The sequence below is a fragment of the Zalophus californianus genome, chromosome 17 (genome assembly GCF_009762305.2).
Source record: "Zalophus californianus isolate mZalCal1 chromosome 17, mZalCal1.pri.v2, whole genome shotgun sequence".
Lineage (NCBI taxonomy): Eukaryota > Metazoa > Chordata > Mammalia > Carnivora > Otariidae > Zalophus > Zalophus californianus.
The window spans coordinates 56,042,855-56,057,582 of record NC_045611.1 but is presented as its reverse complement, the minus strand read 5'-3'; the positions used below and the strand labels follow the sequence as shown (position 1 = coordinate 56,057,582).

Genomic DNA, 14,728 nt, shown 5'->3' with positions numbered 1-14,728 from the left:
GAATTTATCTCAGTGAACCATCTGTAAGGTAGGACAAATATCCTATTACCAAATATGTGCTCTTATCACCCTGTGAAGTGTTTTCCCTTGCTCTGAAGTTCCAGGCCCCAGAAACTTTTGCCTGAGTTCAGGATGACACTTGCACCTCGTCTTGCCTGACATTCTTAGAATTTCCACGTCTATGTGGATTCCCTGTATGTACACCTATTTAATTTGTCTCTTTTTAACTGCCTCCTGTCAATTTGACTTAGTCCAGCTGGAAGGATCTTTGAGCAGACAAGAATTCTTGTTCTCTGACAGAGGGTTTTAATGCCTCAGTTCCTGGCATCTTATGTCAAGTATCAAAGAAGGGGAGCAGTAAGAAGTACTTCTACAGGAGTTGGTGTTTTGAGTTCAGTTTTTGTCACTATTTCAGAAGGTTCCTTATTTCCTGTATGGTTACTATCTTGTCGCTGTTTCCTTTAAAAGCTTCTCAATACCAGTGAAAATATGTATCCCACTTGGTTTGTTTAGTTTAATAGTTGGCCCTCTCCAGGTGGGTGCCTAAGTATACAAATTAGGTAGTTTAAAGGGTCCTCATTGCGGCCACTTGAGCATTAAGATCATCTTTAGTATAATTTTCTTTTTTTTTTTTTAAAGATTTCATTTATTTATTAGAGAGCGAGCGAGAAACAGCACCAGAGGGGAGAGAGTCAGAGGGAGAAGCAGGCTCCCCACTGAGCAGGGAGCCCGAAGTGGGGCTCCATCCAGGGACTCCGGGATCATGACCCAAGCCGAAGGCAGTCGCTTAACCAACTGAGCCACCCAGGCGCCCTAGTATAATTTTCTATTTATTTAGATCCTTACGAATAGGTCATCCATGTGTGTAAACAGGAATCCCACCAGATTGTTGAAAGGTGGTTCCCCATTCCTTTCTTCCCCATTGTGATGCTTTATTTTCCATCCTAATGGGTTGAAATGCTCAGCAACACCTCAGGGGATTTATCTAAAAATGAATGTGGCAGAGCGATCTTGCTCCCTCAGGTGTCACCCTGGAGATGGTGGATTGTATTTTGTGTCTTGGTTTTCTCTGGATTTAGCCTGGCTAAATTCAAAGTGCTCAGCATGCTAAGGGGCTGATTCTTCTATGCTTCCCCTGATGGAGCACCCAAATTATTTGTATCGTGAACGGGAATCCCCGTGGGATGGCTGCCGGGTGCTGAAGTTGACTCTGCCACTGTCTACTGAGGGAACTAATATCCTTTGTGTCTGAATTCATTCAGAATCTCATCTACAGAATGCAACAAGCATTTAAATGGGCCACATTGTGAAGAATTTTAAATTTCTAAGATGCTGTTGCATCTGTGCCACAGACTTGCAATTTGTGCTTCTTCTGACTCTAAAGTGTATTGTGGCCCATGCAGTATTATAAGAGAAAATCACCTTCCTTTTAGTAGAGTCATAAGCGAATGCCAATGATTTTTTAACATTCACACTAATGCGGTGCAAGTGGAGAGCAAGATCAGACACACAATTTCCCATTCGTGGCCAAAAAAACAACTTCAACAACACAAGGACAGAACCAGAACTAAGTAGTCTCTCAGATTATGTAAACTCGTATAAACATCACCAAAATGTGTTTCTGATGAAACTCAAAGCAAGTAACAAGAAATTTCTCTGGTGTCATCACATGCCAAGTTATCTACCAAGAGAGGTCTGTGCAGCCAGATGCCTATTTCTCTCACTGAAAAATGAAAGCACCATACTCGAGACTTCTTTCACATTTTTCCTTCATAGTCTTCTTAAACTTAACTTTTTGATATGCACATTCTTTTTAAACTAATCTTTTAATGCATTGTTTCTTGGTTCATGACAATTTTTTTTTTTTTTTAAAGATTTTATTTATTTATTTGAGAGAGAGAGAATGAGAGAGAGAGAGCACATCAGAGGGGATAGGGTCAGAGGGAGAAGCAGACTCCCTGCCGAGCAGGGAGCCCGATGCGGGACTCGATCCCGGGACTCCAGGATCATGACCTGAGCCGAAGGCAGTCGCTTAACCAACTGAGCCACCCAGGCGCCCCGGTTCATGACAATTTAATTCCAAATTTTATTTTGTACCTTTAAAACAGAACAACTGCTTTAAAAAAAAAAAAAAGGTTTTGTGTTTTGTGTGTGTGTGTGTGTGTGTGTGTTTTGTTTTTTAAGATAGAGACTGCCTGTGAGTTTGGGGGTGAGGTGTAAAGGGAGAGGAGGGAATCTTCAGCAGATACCGTACTGGTCCCAGATCCAGAGTCAGAGCTTGGTCTCAGGACCCTGAGATCATGACCTTAGCTGAAACCAAGAGTTGGAAGCTTAACCAACTGAACCACCCGAGCACCCCCACTTTTTAATATTTTCATTCCAGTTAACATCAAGTGTTTTCTTAGTTTTTTGTATACAATATAGAGATTCCACAATTCCATACATCAACCAGAGTTCATCAGGACAGGTGCACTCCTTAATCCCATCCCCTATTTAAGCCTTCCCCGTACCAACCTTCCCTCTGCTCACTTTCTTTCTCTCAAAATCTTAAAAAATAAATTAAAAAAGTGTATCTCTTTCTTTTTTTTTTTTTTTTTAAAGATTTTATTTATTTATTTGAGAGAGAGAATGAGAGACAGAGAGCATGAGAGGGGGGAGGGTCAGAGGGAGAAGCAGACCCCCCCGCTGAGCAGGGAGCCCGATGCGGGACTCGATCCCGGGACTCTAGGATCATGACCTGAGCCGAAGGCAGTTGCTTAACCAACTGAGCCACCCAGGCACCCAAGTGTATCTCTTTCTGAGCATGAGTCCTGTCCATGTGCTACTTCAATAAGTTTACTAAGTTGCACCATAAAACATGGCAAGAATTCTTTCTTACCGTTGGGAAGGATCCCACAATTTTGTTACCAAAAAAACCCAAGCCAGTTGCTATTCCTTCAAAAATTTAATGCACAAGGCATGAGTTTTGACTGAAAAGAAATATCACCTTTATTCAGGAGGCCAGCCACTTGGGAAGAAGACAGACTCAGGTCCAAAAACCAGCTCCAAGGGCTCTGTCAGGCCTTCGGATTTAAAGGGAACTCGAGGGCAGTTAATCAGTAGGAGGGGAGCAGGGTAGTCTGAAACACTTCTTGATTGCCCGCAGACTCACTGGTGCCACCTACAGATGTTATGGAGGTGCTTGGAGGTTGGGTGTGGCTGCCCCAGGGGGAGGTTGTGCAATAAGGTTTGATTACCAGTCTTTCTAGGAAACAATGCAGGATGTATAATTATACATCACTCACACGGGCTAAAGGTGCAAGGTGCAAGTCTACTAAGTTGGCCAGAGGGGGTCAAGGCACGGCTTCACTGTAAGTTAAAAAAATGTCCTCTAGGTTTATTCTGTGGCTGCAAATGAAATTATTTCCTTCTGTTGTGAGACTGATATATATATATACCAAGAAAAATTAGATGGGAGACTTCTGTTGATGAGGGAGCAGAAGGCAAACTGAGGGGGGCTCCTGGGGGGCTCCTGGGCGGCTCCGTCATTAAGCGTCTGCCTTCGGCTCAGGTCATGATCCCAGGGTCCTGGGATCGAGCCCCGCATCGGGCTCCCTGCTCCGCGGGAAGCTGCTTCTCTCTCTCCCACTGCCCCTGCTTGTGTTCCCTCTCTCGCTGTGTCTCTCTCTGTCAAACAGATAAATAAAATCTTAAAAAAAAAAAAAAAGGCAAACTGAGGACAAAGCACAAGCGGATGCCCTGCAACCCTCCCAACCCCCACTCCCAGGTGGGATATGTGTGATATTCCTCAGGCACTCCTGGCTGCCCTAAAGCTAAGGGAAGGAAAAACAAATGGTTAACTTACAGAGATTACAGTCCTGCAAGGCAGGAGTTTCCCTCAGTTTACAAATGTTTTATTCATTTACAAGAAAAAGCATTCTTATCAAGAACATAACTTCAAGATGAAAACTCCCAACTGTCTTAATGCTAATGCTTTACTAGGGGGAAAGACAACCTTAACTTGACAATCGCAAGGCCTCCAGTATTTTGTACGTCCTCTTTAGCATATGAAAGTTCTTTTGAAAACCTACCTCCCTTTTCCTTATCTCAACTCCCTAGTATATATTCAGTGGCCCCTCACAACCCTGGTGATTCAGCTCTTTCTGCCAATGGGTCTTGTCCCTGAGTTTTTGAGTAAGACCACCGTTTTGCACCAAAGACATCTCAAGATTTGGTCATTGGCTCCGGACCTCACCCCACCAAACCTCACCTATATTCCCAAACTTCATCATATGGTGCCCAAACTCGGGGCTTTGAGTCTTTTCACTTGGATTCTGAGCCACGGTGCAGGCTTGGTGAGTATTTTCTCTCCTCTTCCTTACTCTTACTCCAGGGGCTTTTCAAGGTGTATGGTCTTATTGGAACACTTTTCATGTCAGTTGCTCAGGCTGCAATCCTCTAGCTTGTGGCTTCTCTATGGAGAGGAGAAAGCCTGCCTTGTGGCTGGAAGTTAGGACCGTGCCTGGGATGGTCATAAGACCCAGAAATTTGATGCCCTCTCTTTATTCCTGTCCTTACTCAACGTCATCCATCTTGGGCACAGGACAGCCACCTAAGTCACCGGGATGACTACCAATCTTAAGACTCCTATGTAAGGTTTCCTCCTCATTGGTCTAATGTGATCCCTTCCACATCCCTGGTCTAGCTGCTTCCGACTGAGACCTCCACTGGGAGCCAGCGAAACTGATGAGGGAGCAGAAGGCCAGCTGGAAGACAAAGCACAAGCTGACACCCTGCATCCCCCACCCCCACTCCTGGGTGGGATATGTGTGATGTTCCTCCTGGAAGCGCCTCCAGCCCACTTGACAAGTCCTTGAAACAGGCAGAGTGACATTCCTCTAGGGGCTCAACTGCCTGGATGGTAGTACTTTGCCAAGGGCAAAAGACAATCTTAGCCCAACCCCCAGGGTCCCGTAAGTCTACTTTAACATACAAAAGTTTCCTTTGGAAACTTCCTTTATCTCTATCCCCCCCCATACATATTGGCAATCATTCCCCAAGTGTATGACCCACTGATACGCATCTAAAGGGTCTCATGACCAGGTTTTATTAGACAGTAATAAGCAACTTTTCCCCAACAATAGCTAGCCCCTTCAAGGTCCTGGAAACCTTGCTTCCAAATTCCTTAGAGACAGACTAGCCCTAACCCCTTTCCAACGTACTGGTATATAATAGGCTACTCCTCATGACCCTGGTGAAGCTTTTTCTACCTACAGGTCCTGTCCCTGGGCTTTAAAATCACCTTTTTGGACAAAAGACATCTCAAGAATTCTTTCTTGGTCATTGGCTTCAAACCCTAATGTTCTTGCCTACATCATTAGTGCCTTACTAGAGGGAAAAACAACCTTAACTTGACAATCACAAGGCTCTAGTAATCTTGTAGGTCCTCTTTAGCATATCATATGAAAGTTCTTTTGAAAACCTCTCTTCTTCCCTACCCTCAACTCCCAAGTATATAATCAGCACAACCCCAGCGCAGCAGCTCTTTTCTGCCCACAGTTCCTGTCCCGGGCTTTAATAAAACCCCACCATTTTGCACCAAAGACCTCACCCCACCAAACCTCACCTACATTCCAGAACTCCATCAAAACCAGTCCCCGATTGAATTAAAACCCAACTGGGGACCATTTCCTAGGGAAGTTGGCTATAAAGACTACATGTGTTGGAATGTCTCTTGGATCATAATGGATTTCTATCTTTACTATTTTGTGTTAATGTCCTCTACTAACTACTTAAGTTACAAAATTGGGTAATTTCCCCTTGTAAAACTTTTCTAGTGTTTTCCATGGGTTAAAAGTCACAGGGCATGAGACGGCAAGGCGGTATTTCCATCCATTCACCAGGTACCCATCTATGGCCTAGGTTGGGATGCGGAAGGGGAGGGATGCTGGCATTCCTACTCCGGGGGAGGGGGGCAGGAATGCCTTTGTGGTAAGGCAGAATGGTAATCAGTTGCCATTTTTGTTTGAGGGACACCTCTGCCCGCTTTTGACACACGGAACCTCTGACATACCCTGCGTGGGACACCACCTGGGAGTCTGGGGAGATTTTGTTAATGGGCCTTCTCTACTTCTCTAGGAGCATGGCCTTAGTAGGCTTCTTCAGTTCCCAAGGACTCTCCCTTGGGATACCTTTTAACCCACTGGAAACCATGTGGATTGTAAAATTTAAGAAAGGTACTGCATGGCCTTAATGGGATCTATCAGTTAGATCTCTTCTGCAGGAAACAGGGAAAATAGACATAGGTACCCTAGGTCCATCCCAGGCTCTCAGGGCTCTAAGTCAGGACCTGAACCTAAGGGCCTATTGCAGAACATGTTTGGTCGTAACCCGACCAGTAAACTCCCTCCTGATGTATTGGATGATAATTATCTAAATAGGCCTCCTCCAAATAAACCTAGGTTACAGGTTGCTGGAGGAAATAGGCCATCCCGGATAAAGGGGACTCTGCACCCCCTCCCTGTTCCTCCTCCTAAGAGATGTGGGGGCTTCTTCCTCACTCATTTCCCAGATTAATGGCTCTAATTGGAGCCAGCTGTGGTTAGTCTACCACAGGACGGGGACTTTAAGGAACATTCCCAAGCAGCTACTGAAACTCCCTTTGTTTTGGGGGAAATTCCCTGTCTTTTCTGGCCTCTCATGGACTTCCTAATTCCACTTGTTGGTGGAAAAAAGCATGGCGCCTGATCATGTGTCCCAGTGGATCTTTAGAATTGGGAACCTTCTTTCTGCATTCTGGCAGCACTTCCCCTCTTCTGTCTTCCCTCCCCCTCCTCCTATTTCTGCACCACCCTGGGTGCAGCCTGAATAACTGGCTTCTATACCATCCTCAGTGCCTCCAGCATCATTGCCGCCGCCTCCTATCCGGCCATCAAGGAGCAAAGAAGAGCACCCCCTGGACTTAACACCACCACTTCAGATTTCCCCACCAAGTGTCCCAGGTAAAAATTGACAATGGGGAGGATCCAGGTGGAACATATTCGGTATTTAAACTAATTTGTTAGGGGCGCCTGGGTGGCTCAGTCGGTTAAGCGACTGCCTTCGGCTCAGGTCATGATCCTGGAGTCCCGGGATCGAGTCCCACATCGGGCTCCCCGCTCACAGGGAGTCTGCTTCTCCCTCTGACCCTCTTCCCTCTCGTGCTATCTCTCATTCTCTCTCTCTCAAATATATAAATAAAATCTTTAAAAAAAAACTAATTTGTTGATTTAATTAAGATAGACATGTCTTTAAAGTTACTGGCATTAAATATGAAACTTTTATTCTGTTGAGGTTTGCTGAAGGTCAAATAAGCTCTTGCTACCTCTGTTGCAGTTTGTTAGCAAAAAGATGACTTACAATGATGGTTATCTTGTCTGTCTCAAAATTTTCATGGGTAATTGTTAAGGTAGCTTTCAAAGTCTTTCGTAACCTGAAACTTTAAAGTTTTGGTTGGATGATAAATGGGATTGAATCTGTTGGACATCGAGTTTTATTTCAAATGAGATAAAATACTAAAGCATTGATTACCGAATGTAGGTTTGTGCTTTTGACTTCTTATTGCAAAGGAACTAAGGATACTTGAATCTGTTGGTAAACATGCTTTGTGCTTAACTGATTCATAAATTTGCTGTCTAAAGAGTTCTGGTGTAACAGTTCACCATTGATTACTACTTAGTCTTCACTGGAGACTAAGGTTTCGAAGAGTTCAAAATTCTGCTAAATGTAATTAAGGCTGATAGAACTAAGAAAAGCAACTCTGTGCATAAGAAAGATCAAGGAATGGGAATACATTTTTGTTGAAGGGTAAAAGAAAGTAATTTTGTCCTAAATGAGAGTGGTTCTTGGGAGACAAATGGCCTGGGACAAAACCTGAATTCAAAGGAAAGTTGTAGAAGGTTGTGCAGGGAAATCTTTGGAAACTCATTTTAGGTGTGGTCAGAGTAGACTAAGACTGATATGAATGGATTTTAAAGTACATTGGTATAAGATTGAAAGTCCGCTTTGTTGCTGTTAAAAAGAAAGTTTTCATGACTTGTTGGTCTGCTCTTAATAAGAAAATGTAAACAGTTGTTTTCTCTTTGCCTGCGCAGAAAAACCAGTTTCTTATGTTTTGCCTTCATCAGGTCTTTAAGGATCCCTAATCCTTTTTAGGTGTGTGCTTTAAAACTTTCTAAGGTGTTAACAAACTTCCCCAAGATTTAAATCATAAAACAGTCTTGTTGACTAGGTTTGTTTGCTTGGTATGTTACCTCTGGTATAAGGTCATCATCACTTGATATTCTGATTATTGAAGTGTTGTGTCTCACAAAAATAACGGAATTTCCTGTGAGTTGCATCATAATGAACTCTCAGATCATTAACAATATCCATTTCTGAGTTCTTGTCATTTCGAATTGTTACTCTCTTGCAAAATAAGTTTCATCTGCAAGGAGGTTCATATAAAGGACTTTTAGAACAAATAGAGGTATTCAGTATCTTTAAGATCAAAACTGAATGGGTAAGAATTTCCAGAACTAACTAAAAAGATGATTATAGTTTTGTGACTCTTGAAACATCGATGGTTCTCTAATGTTTGCTCTTCCAGATTAAGGAAACTTTCTCTTAAGATATCTACGACTCACAGGAATGTGACAAAGTATTCATCTGTGAACAAATTAAAGCATTTAATTTCTCTCTCTACCCGAACCCTCTGAAATTCAAAAGGTCTCAATAAGTGTTTTTTTTTTTTTTTTTTAAGATTTTATTGATTTATTTGACAGAGACACAGCGAAAGCAGGAACACAAGCAGCGGGAGCGGGAGAGGGAGAGGCAGGCCTCCCGCCAAGGAGGGAGCCCGATGTGGGACTCAATCCCAGGACCCTGCGATCACGACCTGAGCCGAAGGCAGACGCTTAACGACTGAGCCACCCAGGCGCCCCCTCAGTAAGTATTCTTTCTTTCATGGCAGTCATAGTCATTTGCAGGAGTTCAGTAAGAATCTGTTCTCCTCCTAACAGGACACCATGAGAAACATCGGTTATTTTACCAAAGGAACGTCATATTTGAGAGACATGCATAGACTCAGATATGACCAAACAGCTTGAAAGAACTAAGGTTAACTTTATGAAATCTGGAGCCATAAAGCCACTTGGAAATGTTGGCCTGATACCTTGCTTACAGATTTCCCAGAAGCCTTAGCCGGTGAGTAAAGAATGTCACATCCTGGCAGGTGCAGGAACCTCGGGATATATTGGGCACCTCATAAAGAGGGATCTGCCCACATCTGCAGGTATTGCAGTCATGTCTGATGGCAAGTACTCGGCTTGGCTTCTGGTCTGGAGAGGCTACTGAGAGTTCCACCTAGAGATTCCTTATAAGAAGTTCCAGCAAAGCAAATTCTAAAAGATCTTATGTGGTCAGTCATTATTCTTGCTGAGCTTATGTAAATAAGTACGCCAAGTTTGTTAAAACTGGACTTGTTCTGAAAGTGAATTCATCTTGATTTGCCTTTCTCTGGGAATAAGGGTGATTTTAGAGAGAAATTGTTTCTTTCTTTTTATTTATTTATTTTTTATTTATTTGACGGAGAGAGACACAGCGAGAGAGGGAACACAAGCAGGGGGAGCGGGCGAGGGAGGAGCAGGCTTCCCGCGGAGCAAGCAGGGAGCCCGACGCGGGGCTCGATCCCAGGACCCGGGGATCATGACCTGAGCCGAAGGCAGACGCTTAACGACTGAGCCACCCAGGCGCCCCGAGAGAAATTACGTTTCAGTAACACATCTTTGCAGATGTTAAATCCTGGTTCTGATTGTCTTTGAATGTTACTTGCCTAAGCCAGATAACCCGAGGTAAACCTCAGGAAGATTGTCACACTAGTTCTTGCACAGACAACCTCCTTGCTTGTTATTCTGTGGGATAATAACAGGACCCCATGAGCATACGATTATTCGAACAGCTGAAAAATGGAATTGATTCCCCAACAATTGTATATCTCATCTAGCACATTGACCAACTCTGTGAGGCTTGGAAGGACTAAATCTCTCCTTAAAAACTGGAGCGTCCCCCACTCCATGGGGTTAACTATGGACTTGAGATAATGGATGACCACACTTTCTCTGATTGGATTGGATGATGCACTTGGGGATACCCTTATCTATTGAGACGAGTCTTCTACCACTTGCTAGTGATTCCTTGTAATTAGGATATCCTTAAGACTAGACCTCAAACAAAGAGGGTTCTTTGATGGTTTTATTCCTTAGTAATATTTGTCCCAGGAACTACCTCTGTTGATGGAACACTACAAGTGGAGGCTTAGCCAACTATTACCAGGAGCCTCAGAGCTCACAATGGGACAGTCCCTGACTGTAATGATTTCACATCAGGTTCAGAGTGTCTTAGAGAACAAAAGCCACCAATAGATGATGGGAGGCCAACTTATTAAATACCAGACTGTGCTTATAGATATGCCTGAAATATACTTAAAACCTATCAGACTTTAAATCTAGCTTTGCTAGTGCCTGACCCTGACCATCGTACCTCTGTAGAGCATAACTGTTCAGAGGTTACTGCTCTTGTTTATTCTAGTCAACCAGCTGTAAGAGATTCCCCTATCAAAACTGCAGATGACAGTTGGTTTACTGGTGGCAGTAGTTTCATGGAAAAAGGAAATAAAAGCTGGGTATGCTATAGTGCTCACTTGTGCTTTGCAATTGCCAAAGTCTTAAAAATTAATATTTGTACTGACTCCAAATATTGCTTTCCTAATTTGGAAGAAAAGGGGATTATTATTAAGCCATAACTCCCCAGTCAAATATGGACCTGAAATGACTACTCTTCTTGAGGCTGTACACCTCCCTAAGGAGATAGCTATACTTTAAAGGACATCCAAAGGTGGGGCGCCTGGGTGACCGAGTTGGTTAAGCGACTGCCTTCGGCTCAGGTCATGATCCTGGAGTCCCGGGATCGAGTCCCGCATCGGGCTCCCTGCTCAGCAGAGTCTGCTTCTCCCTCTGACCCTCCTCCCTCTCATGCTCTCTGTCTCTCATTCTCTCTCTCAAATAAATAAATAAAATCTTAAAAAAAAATAAAAAAAAAAATAAAGGACATCCAAAGGATATGACCTTAGAATCTAAAGGAAACAATTTGGTAGAACATGTAGCCAAGGAGACAGCAGAAAATAAACAAATATCAAGTCTTTTCTCCAATAAAGTCCTTAAGTCCAGCCTATTCAGACCAAGAAATTCACATAGCCCAGGAACAAGGATATTAAAAAATGAACAGGACTGGCTTGTTGATCATGAAGGAAAAGACCGTTATACCCAAAAATAACCAATGGAAGGTAATACGGGGTTTACACCAGGCTACTGATTTGTGTAGAAAGGCCACAGAAGTGACAACAAACAAACAGTTTGCTAAGAAAAATTGTCCCTAGATTTCGACTCCCTTGGTCCCTACAAAGTGACAACAGACTGTCTTTTACTACACAAATCCAAAAGATGGCCCTCCAAAACTGAATAGCCCTTGATAACTTTTTAAAATTTTATTTATTTATTTATTTGACAGAGAGAGAGAGAGAGAGAGAGAGAGAGAGAGAGAGACAGCGAGAGAGGAAACACAGGCAGGGAGAGCAGGAGAGGGAGAAGCAGGCTTCCCGCGGAGCAGGGAGCCCGATGTGGGGCTTGATCCCAGGACCCTGGGACCATGACCTGAGCCGAAGGCAGACGCTTAACTGACTGAGCCACCCAGGCGCCCCGCCCTTGATTTCTTGACTGCAGTTAAAGGAGGTCCAGAATTAGATGACTGTCTTCTAATGGTACCCAGTGACCATGTGGCTCTAATTTGTGTCCATGGCTTCCCTCAGGCTGGATAGGCCACTGTACTCTGGGTTTTGCCTGGATGCACAGAGCACTATTAAAACCATTACCAACCCAGCCAACCTTCTAAATATATTTTTGTTTCTTTAATTAATTAATTTATTTGACAGCACAAGCAGGGGGAGCAGGAGAGGGAGCCTGATGTGGGACTCCATCTCAGGACCCTGAGGTCATAACCCAAGCTGAAGGCAAATGCTTAACAAGTGAGCCACACGGGCACTCCTAAGCTTATGAATTTAAAACAATGGTGAACATGTTCTTTGCCTCATAGGTATGGCCCCCTAATTTTTTTTTTCCCTCTTTGGGACTGGAGGCTGTTGTTTGACACATGAAAGCTTTCTTTCTTTCTTTCTTTGAGAGAGAGAGAGAGAGAGAGAGCATGAGGGGGGGAGGGTCAGAGGGAGAAGCAGGCTCCCCGCTGAGCAGGGAGCCCGATACGGGACTCAATCCCGGGACTCCAGGATCATGACCTAAGCCGAAGGCAGTGGCTGAACCGACTGAGCCACCCAGGCGCCCCGACACATGAAAGCTCTTAATAAGTACACAACCAAAGCCCTGAATGACACTCAAATAGCATTTCTCTACTAAATACTAAAGTAACACAAATGTATAAAGCAATTTTACAAAATAGAAAGGCGTAAGATGTTGTAATTGCTGCACAAATCACCAAAACAAAATGCTGTGTATGTGGCCCAGCTGACCACAAAAGTATTTCTGGGTTCCTAACAGACATGGACACTCAAATTGGTGCTTTAAACAATCCCTCTCTTTCCTTTAATGCTCAGGTAAACTCCTGGACTCAGAAGACTTTTGTCAACTCTCAAAGGATTCTTGTTTGGGCTTTTTGTTTTGTTATTCTAGTCATGTTTTGGCTGTTTTCTCCCGTGTCTCCCCACTTGGTGCCAAGACTCCTTAACTGTCATAACTTGAAGCCCCCAGATGGCCCTTGCCCCTCGGGATAGCCACACATGCAGTCTCCCTTGGATTCAGCTGCCTCTGCTTTCATAACTCATATCTCTATAAGCCCCAACTGACCGACGTTGACCCATAGGTAGGGACATCTCTATGTACCTATTCAGCAGGAAGAAGTTAAAAAAGATGAGGACTTGCACTCTCAGCAAACTTAAAGATTTAAGGGTCAAAACTGTTGGGGGGGGCGTGGTGGGAATGATGTGGGAAACAAAGGCAGAAGAAAAATCATTGTCTTTCCTTACTATCTACAGCCCATTGACAAGTCCTTGAAACTGGAAGAGTGACCTTCCTCCAGGGACTCAACTGCCTCCAACTTAATACTTTGCCAAGGGCAAAAGGCAATCTTAGCCCAGCCCCAGGATCCTGTAAACATCTCCTTTAACATACAAAAACTCCTTTGGAAACTTCCTTTATCTCCACCTGGCAAAATACATGTTGGCAATCAACACTTTCTCTCTGCCAGCCCCCTGTGGGCTCACTGGTGGGTGGCAGTGTCCACATAGACCCCATTCCAAGTACTGTCCCTGCAAACATAGGATCCACCGATAACACATCTGAAGGGTCTCATGACTGAGTTTTTACTAAACAGTGATAAATGACCTTTCCTAACAATAGCTAGCTCCCTCAAGGTCCTGGAAACCCTGTTTCCAAAATACCTGGGAGGCTTAAGCTATCCTTAACCCCCTCCCAACTCCAAAGTATATAATGAGCCCCTCCTCACGGCCCCGGTGCAGCTCTTTTCTGCCCACAGGTCCTGTCTCTGTGCTTTAATAAAACCACCTTTTTGCACCAAAGACGGGTCAAGAATTCTTTTTGGCTGTCAGTTTTGAACCCTGATGTCTTTTCTACATCATTTATTGGGAAGAGAGATGATACCAGAAATTAACTTTTTAGATCATAAAGAGTTGCCTGCATGGAACGGTAAGCCGTTGTTTGACATACATTTCCTCTTTCCTGTGAATGTATGTCCCCTGTTTTGAAATTCTACGTCCCACTTCCTCTGTCACAGGGGCATGAAAGCTTCAAACACCTTCAGCTTCAGTCAGTCTTTGAGCCTCATGTCTTTCAGTTTCCCATAATTAAAATTTTGTTTTTATCTTGTCAGACTGTCTTACATCGTTTTAATTATTAGAGTGGCCAAAGAATTGAGAATGGAGCAAGAAAAACAAATTTTCCACTCCTAACATTCATTTCTGTTGTATGAACTGACCTCCATGCTTTAGACCCAAAATATAATGTGAAGACAGAGTTGGGGATAAAGAACAGCAGCTTTATTGCTTTGCCAGCAAAGGAGGCTGCAGCAGTCAGGGTCTTCAAAACCGCAAGCCCACCCAGAGGAAGGGGTTGGGCTTTTGTAGGGAAATGCAGGATCTAGCCGGTTTCCACAGGAATTGTGTCTGTGTTGCCAGCCCTGTTCATCACGTTGTCAGGGTGGAAGAAGGTTCCCGAAACAAAGACTCCCTTCCCGCCTGAGGAAGGAAGAGGGAAGGGTTGATGCAGGGGAGCTTTGGAGGGGAGAGGAATAACCTGAAACATTAATGCAGCCATTTGGATCTTTGTTCAACTTGATGCTTTTAAGTGGTTTCTGTTTCAGTCACCAGGACAACTATAGGAAGACCACTTCATATTTTACAGTGAGAAACCACTCAGTATTTTCTAGAATGGGTAAAATAAAAAGGATAAAACACCAAATTTCAGGGAGAATGTTGAGGAATTAGAATTCTCATACATTGCTGATGGTATGGTAAAAGTACATTCAGTTTGGAAAACCGTTTTGGAGTTACATATGAGAACAAACATTCACCTAATGAAGGGGAGCATTTTGTCACCCTAAAATAGGTCTCTGGCCTAAAGATTATATTAGGCTGGTATTTCTTTTTTTT

The 14,728-nt window shown here is 43.7% G+C and overlaps 1 pseudogene; it reads right to left on the bottom strand.

Moving 5' to 3' along the window:
• Positions 1-4,571, bottom strand: part of LOC113936203 — a 5,498-nt pseudogene extending 927 nt beyond the window's left edge.
• Positions 4,572-14,728: the final 10,157 nt, after the last annotated feature.